Source organism: Rissa tridactyla, chromosome 1 (assembly GCF_028500815.1).
Source record: "Rissa tridactyla isolate bRisTri1 chromosome 1, bRisTri1.patW.cur.20221130, whole genome shotgun sequence".
NCBI lineage: Eukaryota > Metazoa > Chordata > Aves > Charadriiformes > Laridae > Rissa > Rissa tridactyla.
Genome location: NC_071466.1, coordinates 26,181,606 through 26,195,180, shown reverse-complemented (window position 1 = coordinate 26,195,180; position 13,575 = coordinate 26,181,606). Strand labels below are relative to the sequence as shown.

Genomic DNA, 13,575 nt, shown 5'->3' with positions numbered 1-13,575 from the left:
CCGTATCTTTTTTTTTTCCCAAGTCCCAGTGCAGTGGAACTAAGGAGAATATTTACAGCCAGTAGTTTCTTTCCTTCCTGCTGTCGCTTGAAGAGCCTAGCAGCAGCAGAGCTTATTATGCTTCAAAGTTTCTTGTTCTAGATAAGTGACATGGTGGCACTGTACATGCTCAGAGAAGTAGGTTGAAATGTATAATGGAACACCTCTTGGAGATTGTCGTATTTAGGTCTCTCTGTGTACCCCCTCAGCCCTATAGTTATAATTAAGGGTGATTTCCTTTGATATCGGAATGATGATATGGAAAAAAAGAATAAGGTTTTTAAAACGTATTAGCAGACTCAATGGTATTAGTAATTTTTATCTCAATAAAAAATGCTGCACACTTTCTCCAAACGTGATACACTTGCTGATAGCGACACAATAATTTTTAAGGGTAGCTGTATAACTTCCCTCGACAGGACTACGTACTGAGTGGCTTCACTTGTCCCTGTCACCAGGTTGCAGGTTTTGGGGCAGACCAGGCTTCTGTATGGGGATGTTGTGAGGCAGGGAGGTGCAGCTGTCAATTCCAATAAAATCAGAAATCCGAGTAAGATTTTAGCCTACAAATTGTTCAACTGCCAGGCTGATGGGGTCAAATGACAAGTATACGGCAAATCTTTTTGCTCATTGGAGTTAATCTCTTCTGTAAGTTGACTTGTGCTTCTGAGGGAGCAAGAACAAGCTCCCTTCCTGGAGACGCGTGGGTTGTGAGAGCTGTCTTTCTGCCGCACAGACGGCAAAATAAACTGTAAATCTGACTACAAGGTAGTGCCTCTCGTGCAAAATAGGGGGCTGAGTCCACACTATTTTGCAGTGTCCTTGTGGCCGGTCTCCGGCCAAATCTACCAACCTTTTGCATTTCTTACCTGCTGGTACCTCTGCATCGTCCCCACTCTTGCTGCTTCCCCAGCTTCACGTGAGGACTGTGCCTTCCTCAGCATCCCTTAATGATGGTTACGAACTTTCTGCCTGAATCCCTCTTTGGGCTGGCCAGTGTGGAGCCCCCATGTTGAGGGGGTGCAGGATCCCTCTGCGTGGCATCGTCAGCAGTGAGACCTGAAAAGCGCGGTTTGTGGTCTGGCTCTTGGTTCGGCTGGTGTGTGTCATCTTTTGCGGGGCTGGGAGAGGAAATCCCAAACTCCAGCAAGTCTTGATTCAGTCCCAGGCAGGAATGGGAAGCCTTTTGTCATACTTTGAGAAAGGATCTGAGGTAAATATGAAATGGGCTGTGCTTGGACATCTCTTTTCCCCAACCCTTTCCCCTCTATGTTTGGTTTAGGTGGAGGCAAAGCCCCCCTTAGACAGCAGCCTCTTTGGCCACACTGACTTAACTCTGAGCACTAGCTGCTGCCCATGTTTCTGACATTGCAACCTTCCCATCGCCCCCATGTGCTGCAACAAATCGTGGGGGACAGGAGGTTCTGCTGGTCCTGTAGCAGACCTGGGGGTCCAGCCCAGGCATCGACTTCTCTTCCCTGTTGCAGCACAGCCGTCGGGGAGCAGGGGGGAGCTGAATGGTGAGCTCGTGGCTAAAAAAAGAGCGTTTACCCAAAGCAAACAAACTGCACACCTACCTTGCTGTGAAACTTAATTCCGCATCAGTGTTGTACTTCCTTTCTGATAAGATTTATTTAGGTAGAACATATCAAAACTGGGTTCTGATATTTCTGTGTGAAAACAGAAGCGGTTGGTTACCCCATCATCAGACTGGTCAGACATCACCCTTGTATCATTTGCCATGCTCTGTACTTATTGTAGGCTTAAATGCCTAAAATAGATGCAGTTTTCAGAGGCATTTTGTTGTAAATCCATCAGTGCTTGGGATCGGCGAAGGCTTTGCAGTGACAGTTTGTGGGATTATTTGCAAAACGCTTCTGAAACTGAATTTTTTTTCCCCACAATCAGATCAGTAATCCCATTTCATATGCCTTTTTTTATTAGTTGAGTTCTCCTGCCCTTTTGAATAGGGAGTTTTACTAGCTCTGGTGGTGTATGGAATTGAAGAACTGCAGAGCCAGGCAGGATTGGGTCAAACACCGAGACGAAAGTGGGCGACTTTTGCAGTGTGAAGTTTTAACAGCAAGCGGGCAAGGACGTGGGCGAAGCTGCCATGGAAACTGCTTGTAGTGTTTGCAAAAAAGACCAAACTCTGCATTGCTGCTATTTCTAACTACCAGTCTGCTTTTAGCCGCCCTCTCTGCTTGTGATGGCTGGGAATGTTGCAGAGGGCAGCTGCCTGGAAGGGAAGGAAGGTGGGAAGATGATGCAATGTGAGTAGCTTGTTGCATGCCTGGAGGCAGCACTGGCCAGGCTGGGAGAGCCAGGGTGGCCAGTCATGGCTGGGATGGTTTGATCTCAGGTGAGAAGTGTGTGTCTCCTGCCCCGCCATGGTGAGGGATGGCCGAAGGCGCGTTGCTTCCTCGCAGGCCGGGAGGTGAGTCTGGTGTCCATCAGCTCTGAGCATGCTGGCTGCACTCCCAGAGTGGGGTTACCCCCTGCCTCAAATGTGGCAGGTCCTCATTTTTTCTCCTTCACACAGCCCCATGCTTTACCTCCTCTGCTCCACCTCTTTGCGCTGACCTCGGCTCTTGTTTTGCTGTGGGTGTCTGTCTAGACTACATTGACGTTGACACATCCTGTGGTCCTGGCAGCCAGGCTCCGCGGCTGCCCTGCCCAGCCCAATTCCCATCCCAAAACAACGGTCTCTGGTGAGGCATGTGTCATGGATTGGTGGGGGGGTGGTCATTAACCATCAGGGAGTTGGGACATCGCCGTATCCCAGTAACACTGGAAGTGTGGCCACACAATTGGTGCTCAGCATCTCCCTCTGCTTTGGTCTGGGCTGCCCCGACTGCCTCGGTTAGGGTGTCCTCCTCTGAGATGCTCTGCTCCTCGTGTTGCTCCCAGGCAGCTGGGGCATCGGTGGCCCCTCAGAGACACGTGGTGTTTGCTCCTTCTGCACCGAGTGACCCTGGGCAGTGGGGTTTGTCTGGTGAAAGGACAGTACTAGTTTAATCGGACAGTAGCAGTCAGTCATTGCTTTTAATCCAGTGTGCATCAGGGCACTGTCTCTTAGGGGAACGTCTTCCTGAAGAGCGCTCCAGTGGGAATTACTTGTCTGCTAGCCAGTTGTCAAGAGCCACCCCCAAAACTACACACATGCAGCATCCTCTCAGCTGCAGGAGAGCATGTGGCTGCACACACCAGCCGAGGGGGCTGTGAAGTACTTGTTTGTGCCTGTAATAATGAACGTGTGGGGCTTAGAAGGAGCTGATCATAGAATCATGGGGTTGGAAGGGACCTCTGGAGATCATCTAGTCCAACCCCCCTGCCAGAGCAGGGTCACCCAGAGCAGGTTGCACAGGAATGCATCCAGGTGGTTTTGAATGTCTCCAGAGTCGGAGACTCCACCACCTCTCTGGGCAGCCTGTGCCAGTGCTCTGCCACCCTCAGGGTAAAGAAGTTCCTCCTCATGTTTAGGTGGAACTTCCTATGCTCAAGTTTGTGCCCGTTACCTCTTGTCCTGTCCCTGGGCACCACTGAAAAGAGCCTGGCCCCGTCCTCCTGACACCCACCCTTTAAGTATTTATAAGTGCTGATAAGATCCCCCCTTGAATTATGGCTGGAATGTGGGAATACTGGGTCTAAAAGCAAACATTTTAGCTCCTTTCACACTAGGCTTCTCTTTGGTATAGTGTAAATTGTATTCACAGAAAGCTTTAGTATTAGGTCCATAGTCATGCAAGCACCCTCAGGAGGTTGTAACTTATTTTTGAATGCAGCTCGTTTGCTTAATGAGAAATTAACTTCAGTTTCTTCAGAAAAGGGAAGTCTTTCTTAATTCTTCCGCTATGTCGAATCACTATCCAACAGCCACATCAGGGTGCAGGGCTGGCAGGTCTGCCTTGGAGGTCTGTGTGGGGCAAGCCCTTGAGAATGGCCTCCAAATCAGCAGAAAAACTCCTGGATTAATGAAAATGTATTCTAATTACTTTCTAATGACTTTATTTTGATTGCGTAAACCTAAAGGAGTGATGTAGCATATTTTGATGTTTCACAGAATCTTAGGATGGTTTGGATTTGAAGGGACCTTTGAAGATCATCTAGTCCAACCCACCTGCTGCGGGCAGGGACATCTTTCACTAGATCAGGTTGTTCAAAGCCTTGTCCAGCCTGGCCTTGAACACTTAATTTGCAGACCCAGTTACCCGACGATAGCAAAACCTTTCTTGGAAGCCTGAAGTCATCTTGGTGTAAGGCACAGGGAGCTCTGTGACTTGGCCACATACAATTTCTGCTCCCCTTCCTCCCTGAACGAGTGCATGTCCAGCGTGGGTTGAGCTCTCCCTTGTGCGAGCAATTCCTCCAAGGTTTGTTACAGAGCGTTTCCTCTAAAAAAGCTCTTAAAACACTTCCACCTCTTGCACAGAAACACTGTTCCTGCTTTCTCAGTAAAGGAAAGGGTTCCTTACCTTCGAGTCAGTACCTGTTATGGTAATGGAGGAAGTTTTCAATTGGGACAGCAGCTTGGTAATAAGCCATGCACCAGTGCTGGGGCTGTGTCTGTTTGAGAAACATCTGATCCACAGACACACAGGTCCACAGGGGTGGCCAAGCCCTGGTCCATGCTCTGGCACATTGCTCAGGTAGGATGCCCATGGGCTGCTGGGCAGGGGTGACCAAGGTCTGCTGCTGCCACTTGGCCCTGCCTCCAGCTGAACTTGCCACTGCTTACCACGAGCTACCTGCTGGCTTTCACCTGCTCACCATTGCTCAGGGATGTCACAAAAAATCCGCTGATTATACCCACTTTGATCTGCCTCTTGTCCACACCTGAAAATCCCCACTCAGCTGTGCCCTTCTTCCTGGTGAAATGATGGTGTTTGGGGAAGTCTTCTCCTTTCTTCAGTCTGTCTGTCTCATCGGATGTGTCCCATGTGTGTGAAAGATGGTGCTTGTTGTTCTGCATGAAGGTTGGGGCTCTTCATTTTTTATTTGTTTGTTTCCCCACTGCGGTTTTAATAACAAACCGACTTCTGTCTCTGTCTAACTTGCTTCCTTATCTCCTAAGGGACATTTCCCGCCTTCTTCCAAGGCCTGTTGTCCAAGGACCATGACTGGAGCATGCTGAATGACATGGCCAGGTGTTTTGGCTAAGCAAAGCTTTATCTTCATTTTATCTGGGTTTAAGAAGACAGAAGCTCACTTATTTAATATTCTTTCCCAGAGCATAATTTTTTTTCCTGCAAGATACCAAGGCTGAGTCCCTGGCAGATTATGGGTGATGTGTCACTTTGAGTAGATCCCTGGCAATCTGTCTCAGGCTTTCATTTGGGAAGTCTAATTATCAGTGGAGATTCCCTCGGGTTTTATGACAAATTGAGGGAGTTAAATCAAGCAATTTTCTTGCAAAGTGTAATTTGAAGCCATGCTGAGGATCTATTTGAGGAGACAGTACTAGAGCTGGTGGGAGATTTTTCAATTAAATGCTTTTTCATCAGAAAATAGTGATTCATGTAATGAGAGAGGTGTGACACCCTTTATCAGCTAGGCAGGAAGACATCTCCTTAACTTTTTGAGCCCTGAGGAGCTGTGGATGGCAAATGCAATGCTGTCCTCCTCCTTCTCTAAACAGGTGGGTGCTATTTTGAGCTGCCAGAGGATCCTGACCAGCTGAAGTCTGAGGTGTGGGCTAAAAGGGCTGAGAGCACTGCAAGATGCCTTTCACTGGATGGTAATTCTCAGGTGGGAGTTCATCCTAGAAATTGTCCCATCCCTCTCTTCTACTTTGGCTGCTGGTTGCCTTGGCTTGCCACCCTGTTGGTTGTAGGCACAGCATTGGGTTCGTTTCAGATACTGTTTGCAGCACAATTCCCCAGGTGATTATTCTGGTGCAGCTACAGGGGTGATCCACAACAGCCTGGGGCGAGGAACAGACCTGGTTTCATGGTTTAACCCCATCAAAATAAACATGCTGTTGGCTGCACCTGAGTCTTCCCTGCTGTGACACAGGATGCACTACATCCAATTTGTATCTAAGAGACGCTTCTTTAACCTGTTCTTGCAACACTTGGGTGGTGTAGACTCATCTTGCATCCTGCCCCAGCCTTTCATTGTGCCTGCAGTTGGAGAGGGGTTGTAACATCGAGTTCCCCACTGCAAATTAAGCCTGATACACTGTGTGTTTCTGTAGTATCCAAGGAGGGGAATTACTGTCTATCCAGCCATTTACCTGTTGAATGGCTTACTGCAAGCCACCTTTGCTCTTAATCACAGCCGAAGGTTTGTGGAGAATGGGCATCAGTGAACTTCCATTTTGGAAATCTTGAAGCTTGAATTCTGGGAGGTTGAAGCATTCCCCTTTGGACTTTTACAGCAGGAATGTCCCTCCTCTTTTTCGGGTCAAAAATCACTACTTATTTACTTATTTCAAAATGGGTTTCATGTATCATCACAAATAACCCAGATCGGGTTTTCTGCAGGTATTGAGACAAAACATTGAAGTTTGCCTGCTTTGAGATTTTGGGGAAGTTGAAACTTCTTGTCTGGCCTTGGGGACAAGGACAGTCTTTGCCATCTCAGAAGTTGTCCTGGGATAGGAGAGGAATTGTGTTTTGAATACACTGTACTGTGTGTGTGCTGTTATCTCTGGTTAGTGTGTAGTTTATATTTGATGGCTTCCTTCTTTTGAGTAGCAAATGCCTTGCTAGTGGCTGATCTTGGTTTTTAATGACTGAATTGGCGAAGAATATAACATTTAGAATCCATATGTATACACTGATGCAATCTACATTTCTGTAATGTGTTTTGAGATATATGCACATATTTGAAAAGTAAAAAAAATAAAATTTTGACAATGAAGAAGGAACAATTTAACAGCACACAGACAAGACATTCCTTGCCTGGTTAAAATAAGTCACCAGAACAGCATGCCTTTACACACAGTCAAACTTAATGCAAAGAATTGCAGTTACTTTGGTGGCTTTTGGCTTGGACTCCATGCTATTACTGCTGCTGTGGTGGGATACATTCCAGCTTCACATAATGCTAACACTTGGTCATGCCTTTATTTTCATCAGCCTTCTTGCTGGTGTCATGCATCTGCAAATGGCTATGACCACAGCCTCTGAGTCAGTTCTCAGCACTTGTCCTCTCTAAACTGCCTGCCTTGTCCAGCACAGCTGCTGGGGACTTTAGAGTCTGATGCCATGTATTTTGCTTCTGTTTCTAAAAGCCTGGTGAGGAAAGTTCAGCATCTGCTGTGCCGTCTTGTCTCTACTCTGCAACAAATGACAGGGCAATGTAAAAAAAAAATTGGAGATTTTCCAAGGCAAGATGTTTTGGAAGAGCATATCTGACACGATCCCTGCTTTATACTGTAATGGATTGCACCTGGGGCTGACACGCCTCAGTGACTGTTGACTTTCCTCAGTGTATTTCTGAATGATGCTTCAAAAAGCATTCTGATTCTGGTTTGATCCCTTACAACGTACTCCTTGCGTCTAGGAGTCTACAGTCAAATCCGACACCCCAAAATATCTGTAATGCTAATGGCAGTAGCAGGAATTGAGGTAGGACTTTCCCACCTCTTCTTTTTCTGTGTAGGACTTCTCTGTGAATGATGCTACCTTGGGGACAGAAGTAGCAAAGTCAGCCTTTTGAAAAGGGCTCCCAAATATGTTTTTTACCTGTGTGTTAATGAAAAGGTTGGCATCGTCGCTACATGCTTGTTCAGGAAGCTGACCTGTGTTTAAGCTAAAAACAGAGGGCCAAACCCATTCCACACTGTTTGCCAAACATACCAACGTGGCATAAGCACGAACTGTTTGTTTTGCAGGCAAGTAGTAATGACGGTAGAGTTGTACAGGATAGGCAATTGTTGAAGACCAAAAGGACACTGAGGAAGAATAAGACTGTCCACAGCATGTCACTTGAGAGGAGTGCTGGTGGCTGTAGAGGTTTCCAAATGTTTCAAAATGGATATAAGCGTCCGTGGGGCCATGTTGAGTGGGGATTTCTGCTCACGCGTCCTCTGAGGAGGTACCTGGGCAATTAATTGGGCATGCAGCAGGGTTCGGCTTGGGTTTTCTTCTTTCCTTAGTAGAAAACTCCTCGATATGGATAATTTGCTTTAATTTTATGCTATTCTGCAGATTGGAGAAGAAAATTCTCAGGAGCAGCAAGGCCTTAAAATAGATAAGGAGTGGTTTTTCAGAAGCTGAAACAAACTGTCATTGTTTAGGAAGTGATAGTACTGCTTATGGAAAACCGTGCCCTGTCAGCTTATTTTTATACATGGTGGTTTAAGTTTAGCTGGACAGATAGAATCATAGAATGGTTTGGATTGGAAGGGACCTTAAAGATCATCTAGTTCCAACCCCCCTGCCATGGGCAGGGACACCTCCCACTAGACCAGGCTGCTCAAAGCCTCATCCAGCCTGGCCTTGAACACTTCCAGGGATGGGGCATCCACAGCTTCCCTGGGCAGCCTGTTCCAGTGTCTCATCACCCTCACAGTAAAGAATTTCTTCCTAACATCCAATCTAAATCTACCCTCTTTCAGATTGAAATCGTTACCCCTTGTCCTATAATTACACTCCCTGATAAAGAGTCCCTCCCCATTCTTCCGGTAGGCCCCCTTTAGGTACTGGAAGGCTGCTATAAGGTCTTCCCGGAGCCTTCTCTTCTCCAGGCTGAACAACCCCAACTCTACCAGCCTGTCCTCATAGGAGAGGTGCTCCAGCCCTCTGATCATCTTCGTGGCCTTCCGCTGGACCCGTTCCAACAGGTCCATGTCCTTCTTGTGCTGAGGACTCCAGAGCTGGACGCAGTACTCTAGATGGGGTCTTACCAGAGCAGAGTAGAGGGGCAGAATCACTTCCCTGGACCTCCTGGCCACGCTTCTTTTGATGCAGCCCAGGATGTCGTTGGCTTTCTGGGTTGCAAGTGCACGTTGCCTGCTCATGTTGAGCTTCTCGTCCACCAGCACCCCCAAGTCCTTCTCCTCAGGGCTGCTCTCAAACCATTCTCTGCCCAACCTGTATTTGTGCGTGGGATTGCCATGACCCATGTGCAGGACCTTGCACTTGGCCTGGTTGAACTTCATGAGGTTCGCACGGGCCAACCTCTCCAGCCTGTTCAGGTCCCTCTGGATGGCATCCCTTCCCTCCAGCATTTCGACTGTGCCACACAGCTTGGTGTCGTCAGCAAACTTGCTAAGGGTGCACTCAATCCTACTGTCCATGTCACCAACAAAGATCTTAAGCAGCACCGGTCCCAGTACTGACCCCTGACCCCAGTACTGACCCCTGAGGAATGCCACTCGTCACTGGTTTCCACGTGGAAATTGAGCCATTGACCACAACCCTTTGAGTGTGGCTATCTAGACAGTTCCTTATCCACTGAGTGGTCCATCTGTCAAATCCATGCTTTTCCAATTTAGAGACCTCGGTGTCATGTGGGACAGTGTCAATCGCTTTGCATAAGTCCGGGTAGATGATGTCGGTTGCTCTCCCCTTACCTAGTAATACTGTGGCAACATCATAGAAGGCCACCAAATTTGTCAGGCATGATTTGCCTTTGGTGAAGCCATGCTGGCTGTCACCAGTCACCTCCTTATTTTCCATGTGCCGTAGCAGAGATTCCAGGAGGATCAGCTACATGATCTTGCCAGGCACAGAGATGAGACTGACCAGTCTGTAGTTCCCTGGGTCTTCCTTTTTCCCCTTTTTGAAAATTGGGGTTATGTTTCCCCTTTTCCAATCAGTGGGAACTTCACCAGACTGCCACGACTTTTCAAATACAATGGAGAGCGGCTTAGTGACTTCATCTGTCAGCTTCCTCAGGACCCGTGGATGGATTTCATCCAGTCCCATGGACTTATGCACCTTCAGGTTCCTCAGATGGTCTTGAACCTGATCTTGTCCTACAGTGAGCGGTTCCTCATTGTCGTAGGCCCTGTCTTTGTGTTCTGCAACTTGGGTGGTATGGTTGGAGCCGTTGCCAGTGAAGACCGAGGCAAAAAAGTCATTCAGCACCTCAGCCTTCTCCATATCTTGGGTGACCAGGTCTCCTGTTTCTTTCCTGAGAGGGCCCACATCTTCCCTAGTTTTGCCTTTACCCCTGACATACTTATAGAAGTTTTTCTTGTTATCCTTGATGCCCCTAGCCAGATTTAATTCTATCTGGGCTTTAGCTTGCCTAATCTGGTTCCTGGCCACTTGGACAGTTTCTCTGTATTCTACCCAGTCAACTCATCCTTGCTTCCACCCTCTGTAGGGCTCCTTTTTACTTTTGAGCTTGTTCAGGAGCTCTTTGTTAATCCATGGAGGCCTCCTGGCATTTTTGCCTGACTTCTTTCTTGGGATGCACCGCTCCTGAGCTTGGAGAGGTGATCCTTGAATACTAACCAGCTTTCTTGGGCCCCTCTTCTCCCCAATACTTTTTCCCATGTTACCCTCCCAAGCAGGTCCCTCAAGATGCCAAAGTTTGCTCTCTTGAAGGCCAGGGTAGTGAGCTTGCTGCATGCCCTCCTTACTGCCCGAAGGATCTTGAATTCTACCATTTTGTGATCACTGCAGCTGAGGCTAACCTTGAGCTTGACACTCACCACCAGCCCCTCCTTGTTGGTAAGGACAAGGTCCAGCATAGTTCCTCTCCTCGTTTGTTATGATTTACTTTTTGCTGTTAACCAGATGCAAGATTGATTATTTTCTTATGGGGTTGTTTTGAAGAATGTCCCTTTTTAAAAAGTTTTTAATGGGGAAGGAAATCTGTCAACCTGACATAACAGGTATATTAACCATTAGATAAGAGGAGGAAGAATATTTATTTTATTTGAAAGTACAACACAGTCAAAGCATAAGAATTTGGACAGGGAACAAAAGTAACAAACATAAAACGCACTCTAAATAAAAGAAAAGGACCAGTAGCAGTGGGGGGAATTCAGCCCCTATTGAAGTTGGTGGGAGCTTTGCCATTGACTTCAGTGGGACAGGATTTCACCCGAGGATGTGGCCCCATCCCAGGGTCCGCCCTGCTAGGTTATCTAGGTGCGTCATTGCTTCCCGCTGCTCTCAAAGCCCTCGGCTCCTGCTGAAACATGAAGGTGTCCAGAGCCTTGGGGTGAAGCCATTTCCTACCCAAGGTCTGAGCAGCCAGGGCTTGCAGCTCGGTGTTTCTCATTGGAGAAACCGGAGCTAAAGCAGGGGTGAGAGCTAGGTGCAGAACAAAACTAATCTATGTTCATTCCGATCAAGTTTCCTCAACTTGAAGGTGGATATGTACCATCTGGTAACATTTCTGGAATAATTTATATTGTTTTATGTGATTAGGACTGCGTTATGCCACAGGAGTACTGACTGTACATCCAGAAAAAGGCTCATCGTTTCAAGTATGGTTGGGAGTGGGAGTGAGAGGAACCAGCCCAGAACACTTCCTCACTTCAAAGGCAAGAACGGCTGTTTCAGAAAGCGAGATCACAGCCGGATCCAACTTCTAAGGAGGGAAAAATGATAATCTCCGCCAAAATTACCCTTTGATACAATTGCGAAGATAACAAATGATATCAGAGGAAAGGTTTTGGGCAGAGGTGTAATGGCCCCTGTACTGTATCCTGCTAAACCAAAAGATCTTTCTCCTGAAAAAAATCACACTTGTCTTTATTGAAGGTTTCTTTGTCAAGCTACAGTGAATATAATTGAAAGTGAAAGGTTGATTTGGTACTTGCTGTTTCAAAAGCATCAAAAACATGTAAGAGATGCTTAGGATGTCTGTGAGATGAAGGGCAGTGCTGTGTGTGAGGGATGCAGAACACGGCTCCAGCGTGGGTACCGTGCCCTGCACCCAGCTCCCCATCTGTTACCTGCAGGGTGTAGGATGTATCTTATTCATGAGAGAGACACTCAGATGTTCTGATGCTTTTGGGATAGGACAAAGTTGGTATCTTGATCCTGAGATCAGGCAGAAGAGCACTGTCTGCTGGCATTAAGCCAGTTGGAGGATGTTGGCCTTAATTTCTAGGTCTGCCATAATTAAATAGCCCTTCTTCTAAACGAATTATCCACAAAAAGCAGTTCTGCTTTAATCTTGATAGCTGTCGTACAGCTGTGAATACCTGTAGGTATGCCTGAGGGAGCTTCAACCTAAAATCGCTTTGAAATAGATTTATTGTGGGGTACTCTCAAATTTATATGTAAGCTTGAAATAATTCACTAGATTTATTGGCTTTTTAATGAGTAAATCCTATGTTCCCCCACCACCCAAAAACCTTGCCCAGCTGGTACCCTCATCCTCTGTCCCTGCAGTGAGAGGCTGTTTCTCTCCTGGGGATGTTGCCCCTCCCCAGCTGTGTTCTAGCCCAAGAAGTGATTTGTCATGTCGTGCGTGGCAAGGGAGAGCATCAGGTACCAGATCTGCCTTCATTTTTGATGCAGAGATGACGCTCCCGTTGGTTTGGGAACACTGAGTCATGTTCATTTTGCAAGACACCAGGTTAATTAAATGGCTAGGTAGGAAACAAAAGGTTTACCATTACTGTTAGGCAGTATGTTTTTGAAGCAGAGGCCTTGAGCCAAATCCTGGAAGAAACTTAGCATCCTTGGGTGTCAGTGGTGGTGGAAGGAGGAGGAAGAGCAGTTCTCACCTGTGGGGAACCTTGGTCCACCTGCACCTGGAGGCACTTCTTAGACAAAGGTAATTATAAGGCTGCACAGCCTGACCTCTGCCTTTTGCTTTTGTCCAGCACAGAACATGTCCTCCTTGGAGCTTTGTGTGTTGTATGGGGACAGTGGGTTACTTACACACTGCAAATAAGCATATCCTTAGTGACACCTAGCTCTTAGGGTTAGCCCCGTTCCTGTCATGTGGGCACTGTAGAAACCTACCTGTTGATGAGTGAGTGCACATCACAAACCTTTGTCTTCTGCACGTTACATGGTGCAACCCTGCAAGATACTCTCCTCCCTTGCCTTGATTTTCTGTGTAAGAAATGTTGAGCACCTTGTAGCATGAAACCCAGTGTGCTCAGCAAGGTTGATGTCAATCTGGAGGTACAGACCTTGAGGAACACAAAACAATGTGTAAGTCACTGGGGTTTGGGGAGGCCTGGACCTGTAGCCTCACACAGGGTGAAATGTCTCAGGAAGATTCCTCTGAGTTTCTCCAGTATTTCCCTATGGTTGGTCCAGCTGAGCCTCAGGGGTCCATTCAGGCCTGCCCCAGGTGAGCCCTGCCCAGCTGCACTGCATCTCTGTGGACCTCCTTGGCTCATCACTCAGCTTCTCGATGAGCTGGGCTGTCTTTCCACCTCCTTTCCACTTTCTGTCTTTATTAATAGCCTCAGCTGGGAGTCTCCCACATTCTTCTGTGTTGTGTCTAACTCCTCTGTTCAGGCCATTGAATGTCTAAACCTTGCCATAAATATTGATTTAGCAAGAAGTAAACTGTTTTTCACCAGTCCTTTGGCATTTCATGATGTTTCTGTGCCTCAGACTAAACCCGTGTTTGTCCTGAAATTCAGAGTTTGTTTCTGAG

The 13,575-nt window shown here is 47.2% G+C and overlaps 1 protein-coding gene across 4 annotated transcripts in view; it reads left to right on the top strand.

Moving 5' to 3' along the window:
- Positions 1–13,575, top strand: part of SLC7A1 (solute carrier family 7 member 1) — a 54,143-nt gene that overhangs the window by 7,750 nt on the left and 32,818 nt on the right. Inside the window, exon 1 of one of the 4 annotated variants that reach the window (XM_054214559.1) lies at positions 5,703–5,787. The exons of the other annotated variants lie outside the window; for them this stretch is intronic. The gene's annotated coding sequence lies outside the window, so the exon portion shown is untranslated. Of the gene's footprint in view, positions 1–5,702; positions 5,788–13,575 lie in introns of those variants that run through there. 4 annotated transcript variants of the gene reach the window in all.